Below are 10,501 nucleotides of genomic sequence, written 5' to 3' on the forward strand. Positions count from 1 at the left end.
TAAATTTAGAGTCAACTTTTTTTTTCCCCTACAGAAAAACGGAGAAGAATGCAGGCCAACTGTCAGCTAAGGCTCTGGGTCGGAAGTGTGTTGGTCCTGCCCAACCGGCTGTTCAAGGGAGTTACTCCCATCCCTCCCCACTTATGTTTTGAAATAATAAGCTAGAGGGGGAAAATATCTTCCACAAATACATTGGGCAATGGAGATTCTATCTCCAGCTGCTCTCCAAATGGCATTGCACATCTCAGAAAGGGGGTGGCAGGTGGAGGATTTCCAAGGTCAGAGATGTCTTTCCAGATTATCATTTTATGCACAAGATTGGTAACAATTCTAGGTTGTTGTGGAAGGTCTTGCTTTGGCGGTGAAATTATGCATTCCCAGTTATAGATCGCCATGCTTTTTTGCTGGGAAAACATAATTCCACACCTGCCCACCAGCTAGCATATCAACCGCAGATGTGATAGCAATATGGAATGTGGCTGTGAGCCATAGGCACCTATTGGCTAATCTCTGTGACATCATTGGTGAGAAGTAACACAGCTCCTCCCCTTGGCACCATGCCTACTGTTAAGCATTCATCTAACCAAGTAAACAAACAAACAGGCGTTTCCATGCAAGATGTCTTCCTCTACCACCACCCAGTGTTTAATTAATCTTTCCTTAATTTTTTCAGTTTAGATCTTTAAGGCTGTTAAGGGCTTCTGAGGTTTATAAAATTATCCCTTTTCCTCCACTCTTAGAATTGTCAGGGCTAACTAATGGAGTTGATTGACAGTGGGTTTGGAACAGGCAAAATAAAGTGCTTAATTACATAGTACATAATTAATGTAGGGAATTTGCTGCCATAAAATGTGGTAATGACTATTGCTTTTAAAAAAGATTAGACAAAATTCATGAAGTCTATCAACTATTTACCACGATAGTTGTTGGATGGAACCTCCATGTACAAACATTCTGAATAAATTATCAGATACTGAGATGAATGGCCATCACCTTCCCACATGCAAGTGCTTAGATGCATCCTTTAGGAGCCCATGGACCACTGAGACGAAAATTGGAATCATTGCTGACAACATGTAGCCCCCCGAATTAAAAAAAATACAATTAAATCTGTAATACTGTAATTAGAGATTATTTATTAGAGATTTATTATGGTTTTCCAGCTGCAACTGTGGGCAGTCCATGGTGGGGAGTTCTTGCTCAGCAAGACAGTGGAAGTGATTGAAAGTGAACTTTTTTCCTGAGACCTTGAGGACCACTTCTCAGGTTCTTGCGGACCACCTGTAGTCCACAGACTGGGAATCAGTGGTTTAAAGGGACTGCATGAGGAAGGAGTGAGGTGAGGGGGTAGGAGGGCAGGTTGCTGCCTTCTAATCTGCTCCCCCCTCACTTTTAGTGAGAGAGTGTGCTCTCTATCTTCAAGAAAGAGAATAAAGAAGATCCAGGCAACTACTGATTGGTCAGCTTGGCATTGGTACCTGGGGAAGGCACTATAGCACATCATTAAGTAGTCTGTGAGCTTAGAAAGGAGGGCAGAGATTGCAAAGAGCCAGCATAGTTTTCTAAAGAACAAGTCTTGCCAGACAAACCTTATCTCCTGTGACAGAGTGACTGGCTTTGTAGATTCAGGGAATGCTGTTTACATAATATATTTGAATTTCAGTACGGCTTTTGCCCTGTGACAAACTTGTGGGATGCTACCATCATATCAATCAGTGTCTGGTTGACAAATTGTATTCAGAGAGTATTTATCAATCCCCTCCTTGTCATTCTGGAGGGGAGTGACAAGTGAGGTACCTCAGGGCTTTATCCTGGGCTAGTGTTTTTCAATATCTATTAATGACTTTAGATGAGGAAGTACATAGAGGGGATGCTGATCAGATCTGCAGATGGCACCAAGCTCAGAAGGGTAGAGAACAGGATCCAGGATGATCTTGACAGGATGGAAAATTGAGCAAACAAAATGCACTTCCACCGGGATAAATGTAAAGCTTTGCGTATGGGTAGTAAAAATCAGAAGCATAAGATTGGGGATATTTGCCTGAGCCAGAAGTACATGTTAAAAAGATCTAGGTGTTTTAGTGGATGATAAACTAAACATGAACCGGCAGTGTGATGCGGTGGCAAAGAAGATAAATGTGATTCTAAGCAGCTTCAACAGAATAACAACAACAACAACAACTAGGTATTTATATACCGCCTTTCTGGTCATCGGATTACTCCTCTGACTTTATTCAAGGCGATTTACAGGCGTTTCTAAATCCCTCAAGGGGATTTTTACAATCATAGAGGTTCTCTCTTTTAAGAACCAACAACATTTCAGAATGGATCTTCCTGGTTTGGTCTCACTTCTGGCCTCCAGTTCTCCCATGCAGGCTGGCAAGCAACTCCATCTCTCACATGGAGGGCAGCCAAGACGCTTCTTGCTCACACCAAGAGCAGGTGGAATCACTCAGCTGGGCTTGTCAGCTGCTTCAAGGTCTCGCCATTCTCAGCCCTTCAGGGAGCTGCCGGTGTCCTCAAACTGGCAACCTTCTGATGTTATCTTCGGGCTGACGGAAGCTCCACCCTCTAGACCAGACCTCCTGCCCTGTACTGTGAAGTAGAAGTACTGTGTAGTGTTGAGACTAAGAGAAGTTACTGTACAGTTGTATTCTGTCTTAGTCAGACCCCACCTGGACTATTGTGTCTAGTTCTGGGCCCTGTAGTTTAAGAGGGATATTGGCAAATCAGAGTGGGTCCAGAGGAGGGCAGACAGGATGAGTTTAGCTTGGAGAAGAGATGATTAAGAGAGGACATAACTATCTCTATACCCGTGTTTCTCAATCAGTGGTACTCATACCACCGGTGGTACTTGGGGTGGTGTCTGGTGGTACTGGTGGGACCCCCAGATCCCTGCCACCTGGCAGCGAGACCAGCAACACAACCTGACAAGCAGTGGTAGGAGGCTCAGCTCAGTGGGCAGAGCTCCAATGTGTTGCACTTTTCATTGCTCAAAAATGCCCTTCCGTCTGTCCTGAGCTTCTTGCTGGTGTTTGTTGTGTTGTGTCAGGCCTCCCAATTTGAAAGTAACTGGTGATGGCATCATTGCCAGTTACTTCCAGTGGTACTTCCAATAGGTAGACCATATGAAGTGGTATGGCAGGGGACAAACGCTGAGCAACATTGGCCCAAATCCTAACCAACTTTCCAGCACTGGCATAGCTGTGCCAGTAGGGCATGTGCTTCATCATGCACTTGGAGGGCAGTCACAGAGGCCTCCTCAAGGTAAGGCAATGTTTGTTCCCTTACTTTGGAGTTGCTGGAAAGTGGGTTAGGAGTATGCCCATTGACCTATACATATTTGAGTAGTATCGGGTGGAAAATGGAGCAGATGTTCTTGTTTACTCCAGAGGGCAAAGACAAACGAGTTTAAATTACAGCAGGGGAAATTTTGATTAAAAATTAGGAAGAACTTCCCAATGCTACAAACTGTTTGGCAGTGCAACAAACAGTTCCACTGCTTTGTGAAGTGGTAGGCTCTCCATAGTCTGGCTGGATAGCCATCTATCAGGGATGCTGTAGTTGTGGACAGCCTGCATTGGAAGGGGGGCAGTTGGATTTATGGCACAATCCTGAGGTTTCCCTGTGCCGGTGGAGTGCATTCTGGAGTGCGCCCCAATTAGTAGCATTGGCGAGAAGGCCATGTGTAAAGCACACTCCAAACTAGCTCAGATGAGGCAAGTGTTACGCTGGCCAGAACTGCCTTCTGCAGAAAGTCTCAGGTATGTGAAAAGCCTTCTGTTGGCAGGGAGAACATCAATCACCTGATAATATTTGCAGAACTTCTGCACCCCATTGGGATTGCCAGATGCAACTTTCTGGCGTTCCCACAGTTTGCTGGGACCACGGCTTTCTTTTCATCCATTCTCTAGCTCCATTTCACAGCCGCCAGCACTTTGATCTGAAGAGAACATTGACATAATGCGTGCCTTGACATGCGTACTTGTCAAAATACTTTTTTTTTTTTACCATCCTGTTGTAATATGGCATTTATTTGGTGATTATCCCCATCGTGAAACATAAAAATCTTACAGCATTCTAAGGAAAAAGGGGAAAAAAATCCTTAGGTTCTAAAATCTTAGGATCTTTCTGATCCATCAGGGAAAAAAAGCTGAGAACCTCCTGATGGATTAGACTCCATGTTAAAGTGGGGGCGGCGTTTAGGTTTTCCACACCAGACACAATAATGTATTGGGCCAGCCCTGTTGAGTGGTTGTTGTAACTTTTTGAATTGTGTTCTTGGGAACTCTGGGATTCCTCAGAAATTTGTCAGCGATTCCTCAAGGAGACCAGTCATGAGAGACAAGCTTCCCTGAAAGACAATTTGCCCTTCCATTCTCGGTCTTTTCTTGGATTGCAGAGCCACACAATGATTGTAACATCATTAAGTCTGCCTTAACTTTTTTTCCTCAGACAGCAAAAGTTAATCTCAAGCCATTTTGGGGGTGCTGTGGGGCCACATCCCAGTACCACCACTTCCCCACTTTTCAAGGGTTGCCAGTCTTATGACATCACCAGGCTCTGACTCAGAAGTACCAGGTTTCAGGCTGTCTGACCTGGCAAACCGAGCCACAGGGGAGTTTTGGGTGGGGCTTGTGGATTTCATTAATTTGGGTGGGGCTTATGGATTTCCCTCAACCCTTTCATCCCGTAATTTGTGGACTGCTTTGGAGAAGGGCTGGCCCGGCCACGAGGCCAACTGAGGCACTTTCCTCAGGCAACAGGTTGGCAGGAAGCATCCTCTTCCATCCTCCTTCCATGCCTTCATTTCTCATTCCACTCCCTGGACTGGAAAAGACAGAAGGGAATGTAAGAACATAAGAATATTTCCTGATGGATCATGCCAAGGACCCATCTAGTCCAGCTTCCTGTATCACCAAGATTCCTCAGGGAGCACTCAAAACAACAAGTTACCTATATCCTGTTGCCACTTCCTTGCATGCGGCATTCAGAGACAGGTTAGTCCTAAAACCTGGAGGTTGCATATAGTCATCATGGCTTGTAACCTGTGATAGACTTATCCTCCCTAAATCTGTCCAATCCCCTTTCAAAGCAAAGGATGTGGAGCAAAGGAGATGGAGACAGAGAGCAACGTAATGGGAAGAGCATCAGAGCCTCTTCCTTTTCCAGTCCAGGGAATTGGAGGAGCAGTGGCTGGCACATGGAGGCGTGACTAGAGCGGAGCTTGAGGGGCACATGATCCAGGCACTATGCCAAGGGGGGGTTGCATGACTGCCCCTCAGTCTCCGCGTATTTATGAAGGAGACAATAGCGGCTTTGCGCCCCATTCCTTCTTCAAAGGGAAGCTTCTACGGGAGATGGAACGGGGGCGCAAAGCCACCAGCACTTTCTCCTTTGGGGAGAATCCAGAAGTTACTTCTGGCACCACTTGCAGTGTGAGGCAGCCACATCCAGGTTCTACCTAGAGGAGGGAATGCTGGCTGTAGCAGCATTGTACACTTGTTTCTTCTCCTGTGGAGGCTCCCCCATAAGAGGAAGAACAGGGATGCAAAGCTGTCGTAGTGAACGCTCCATCCTCTGGGAGAATCCAGAAGTAGCATCACAACATGACTGCTCCATGTGCTGGGGCATAGCATTACGCCTCTGCAGGCACATCACCAGGTAAGGGGGACAGCATTTGGCACAGTTCCCCAGGCGGTCTTGGCCCAGCCCCTGTTTGGGGTATGTTCTAAGAAACACAGTGGACAAGGAGCAACAACAAAATTGAACAGGCTGGGCCAGTGTTCTGTGTAAATTAACACGAATGTGGCCCAGAAACACTTTGCACAAGCAGGGGTTGTGGAACCCCATAGCAGGGGTTCCTCAGCATTTGCCCCTCAAACAAAAGACCCTAAACATATTTTTAAAGAACCTTCTCAAGGTTAGTGAACCTGTGCACATGCAAAGTGTTTTCCCATAACACCAGCCCCCCAGCCACCCCATCTACGATTAAGAGGGAGGGCTTCCAGCTCAATAGTAGGCTTCAGCTCCAGCACCTTTCACTTTAGAAATATAGCACCATCCCCTTCAGCCTCAGGGCTCCGCTCAAGATTCAATTTTCCCAGCTACGAAGGAGTCTTCTTCTAGATCAATTATCATTTGTCTTTAAAAAAGCATTTTAAATTCAGAGCATTCTATACATCAGAAACTCTGCCGTGTCATGTGCTTCTGCGGTGGTATGAAACCAGACCAGTTTGGCATGGCTGAGCAATTCCCTCCTCTTGACAGCAGGGATGATAAACTGTTATGTAAGATGGCCAGGGGAGGATAGCTGGGAGCTGTTCTGCCATGTCTGCTCTTGCAAGGGGATGCAGGCGGCAGACCTTGGAGTGGCCTATTGCTACCACAGTCTTAAGAGCATTAAAAGGTTAAGTTGCAGACAGGCGGCTTTTGAAGGAGACAGCAGTTGATCTCACCAAGAACCCCCTCCTTTTGTGGAATGCAGTTAGGTCAAGAACATTCCCCTGCCTATACAGAGCACTTTTCCACCATTCCTAAGTCAACTGCTTCCAGCCACTGTATATCTGAGATTGTGAATCAGCTTCTGTATCATTAGATGTGTCTTCGGAACTCTTGCACCTCTCTTTCATAAACTAAGCCCCCTGCATCCCTAACCCCATTCCAAATGCTTACATTGTAGTTTGCTTTGATTGGCTTCATTCAATGTGTTATAAAAGCATTTTTTTTTTTTGCCTTCTTTGTGGAGGGTGGGATTGCTGGGGATAATTCCCAGGGCTGGACCATTAAATGGAGCCACAAGTAGGGTTGCCACCTGGCCTTTAACGGTGTCCAAGGGTGGACTTACCCTATGAGAACAGAGCGGGAACAACCCAACTAGCCCCAAAGCACATCCTGGTTGCTAAGGCAATCGGGATGCTTCATCTGGGAGTGAGGAGGACAGAGGAAGATCAGGCACGTAGGCACCAAAGGGCCCCTGTTAAAAGTCTTCGCTGGGACCCACCTAACCTCCCTGCAGCCCTGATTGTGGAACCTTAAAACAGCATCACCAGCCATTATGATAAACCAAGCCTAGCTTTGCAAGAACTAAGCTACTAAGTTCCAAGCAGTACTCATTGCATAAGCTCAGCTCCTATGTGAGTAAATTAATGCAAATATGTTGGTTAACACAAACACTAAATGTTTGAACTGAGGACTTTTATGGGAGGTTTGAAGTACTGTCTGGCATTTTTAAAATCTTTTGGTTTTATATGATATCCGTGAGAGATGGCTTTAGCTTACCAAGGTTAGCTCACAGCATCCCTGTAAACAGATTCTGATTTCCATATTAGTCTAATCTCTGGAGCATTTGAAGTTCCAATAAGGACAGGTGTGCCTCTGAGAATGTGCAGAGTGCCTTTTTCTTTACTACTGAGTAACCATGGACATCATCCTCACACCTGGATTAAAAAGGCACTTCCAATTCAGAGGACACAAAATTAAAGCTTGTTTGCACCCCCGGGACCTTGCTTTCCAAATTAAATGCTAATCTTAGAAAAACAGTGATCCACCACTGCCCATCCCCTATTTCCAATGTGCTCTTAGTGTGTTGAGGGCCCCTGCCAACAGTGAAGGAGGACACAGACAGGAGTGTGGAAAACACACAGTTTTATTAGGGTACAAAATGCAAAAACCATGTCTTCACCCCAGTTTACAGTACTTCACAGCTAGACAAAATCCTACAGCATATTCCCTACCAGGATGCACAAGAAACATTAGAAGATAAGTGAGGGGACTGAAGGGTTGGAGGAAGAGAGAAATCTGACAGGCAGGGGGGCAGACAGGAGATGTCTATTTTGTCAATAATAGGAAAATTGCTCATCTGGAAGAAACTAAGCCAACATGTTTCAAGTCTTCCATGTCCAACATCAGGCACGGAGAACTATTAAAACTCTCTGTGTGTTTCAGACCAGATTTGTCCACCTTGGCTTTCCAGAGTGGCATCCACAACTCACTAGTGAAAGACAAGGTACTACCACACCCAGAGTACTCAACCTGCCTTTTGCTGCTCAGAGCTACCCCCTACACACCCCAATCAATTCCTTTAATACCAAGAGGCCCTTGCTTTTCTGCAAGCACTTAGCATGAAGAACAAAAATGAATTTGGGAGAACGAATTTTCCTCCATAATTCCACACCTGTGCATGACACTGTTCATAGTCAAAACTCACATCTTGAATGTTGCAAGCTTTCAAAAATTTGGTATGTGAGCTCTAAAGCTGCATTCTCTGTGCATATAACTAGGAGTAAGCCTTGTTGAATTTGCATAAGACCAGGCTACATATCTGTAATGCCTTTTCTGCTGTATGTGGGGTAGATTTTAACTTTCAGTGGGGAACTGCAAGTTACCACACTGTGCCTTTAATGTTGGGAAGGTCATCTTCTGCTTCACCAGATTTTAAAAATAATTTATATATGGAAAAAGGTTTTCCATGTAGCAGGATGCCACAGTCAATCAGTGTCACAATCAGTTACCCACATTTCCACTTGGCAAAATTTTTGGCTGTACTGTATCCATCCACCATGTGTTTTGAAAGTTCCAATGCTCACATTTGACCATTCAAACTGTGGCCAAAATAGAGTGGTTTTTGAAGGTCACATATCATATTTTTGGCTTTTAAATAGCAACATATTCTAAAAACACGCAACACTGGGAGTCCTTCCCCTTAATGAAAAATTTGGATAGATTAGTTATTTGGAGAGGGGTTGGGTTGTGCACGCATTCAGTTCTACTAATTTCTGCTGCTTCTAGGGAAAGAATAACCTAACATCCTAGCTGTCCCAAAACATTTTGATTCCATTTTGAAACATTTTGCAAAAAGTCCATAAATTGCTACTGCTTTCCACTTGTTTAACAAGGCACAATCACCAGGAAGTTCTCCTACACAAGTCTCACTGAAACAAAGGGGAGATGCTACTTGTTTGTCTCCTACTGCCACTCTTGTGCCCCAAATCTATCACATGTAGCAGTTGTCTAAGCTTGCTTCATGCCAGTGTTGCCTCTACACCACAACTCTCAATGCTCAGGTTCTAACCACTGCAACACACTCTCACCTATCCGAACAACTGGCCTGTTTAGTATCCCGGCAGCTCTGAGAATGAGCTTAGGCTGGTGCATAGGTATATAACACACAAATATATGAACATAAGAACATAAGAACAGCCCCACTGGATCAGGCCATAGGCCCATCTAGTCCAGCTTCCTGTATCTCACAGTGGCCCACCAAATGCCCCAGGGAGCACACCAGATAACAAGAGACCTCATCCTGGTGCCCTCCCCTATATGCACTTTCTACACCATCTTAAGAAAGAGAAGTCACAATTCTTGGATTCGTATTCAGATGACTGTTATCCTTGCTGTTATCAGTGAGCAGCTGATGAAAACATCAACTCACTATATCACCCCTGTCACCAGCGGTTTATTCTGTATTGGACAATCCTCTTCAGGGGCAAGTAGTGCACCTTGGCATATCTTATGAGCTAAGTTGTCATCCCCTTCCCTTCCTGCTTTGTCTCTCAATAAAGGGCCCATGGGGTTTTGAAACTGCTCCAACCTGAAGCTGCTTCTGGAAAATAACTGCAAAAGAACTCCCAAAATGCCCACCCAGAGAGGCAGGCCCAACAGGTTTGAATGAATGAATGAATGAATGAATGAATGAATGGGGGACACAATGAATAAGATTTCCCCTTCACTCATAGCTGGAGACATCACAGCCCTGTACATCAGATGAGTTGTGAGCCATGCACACATTTCTTCCCTGTCACCCTGGCTGCTGTTGTTTATTGTGAAAGCTGTTGTTGTTGTGCTTTCAGCACAAGCCTATGCATGTCTACCCAAAAGTCCCATTGGGTTCCATGGGGTTTACTCTCAGGAAAGTGCATACAAGATTGCCATCTTAGTCCTCCCCTGTTTATTGCATTTTTATTCATGAGAAGATGTACCCCAGCAATTTTAAGGGACTGTCTGTTAAGTTGATCATACATCAAAGAGAAGAAACTTCACAGTCGTGATGGAGACTGTGCTGTTGGTTAACATGGGGCAAAGTATGACAAGTGGAGTGTCTAAAGGCCTTCACCTGATCAAATCCATTCTTCCAGAACAGTGTACAGTAATCCACTTCTCAATTTTCCTCCGTGGTCCTGACTCAAAGCTTTTCTCTACAAACAATCCCATCCCACTCCCTAGGGAGAAACCCCAGATCCCTGGAAAGCAATCTTCATTCTAAGTAACTGCCCCATATGAATTGGGAAATTTATCTGGAATCTTCACTATAGGTCCTAAAAATACAGAATTATCCAAACGGATCTTGGGAACTCTTCATTCACAGAGACAGTGCTATGGCTCAAGAGTCACACTTCTTGCATAAGTGAACTCTTCCTGCCCCAGCCAAGTCAAGACATACAAAAGACTTGTCCTGGGAGAGGTCAGGGAGGAGTTTGTGGTTGCCACAGCTACCGTTCCA

Source organism: Tiliqua scincoides, chromosome 5, assembly GCF_035046505.1.
Source record: "Tiliqua scincoides isolate rTilSci1 chromosome 5, rTilSci1.hap2, whole genome shotgun sequence".
NCBI classification, from domain to species: Eukaryota; Metazoa; Chordata; class Lepidosauria; order Squamata; family Scincidae; genus Tiliqua; species Tiliqua scincoides.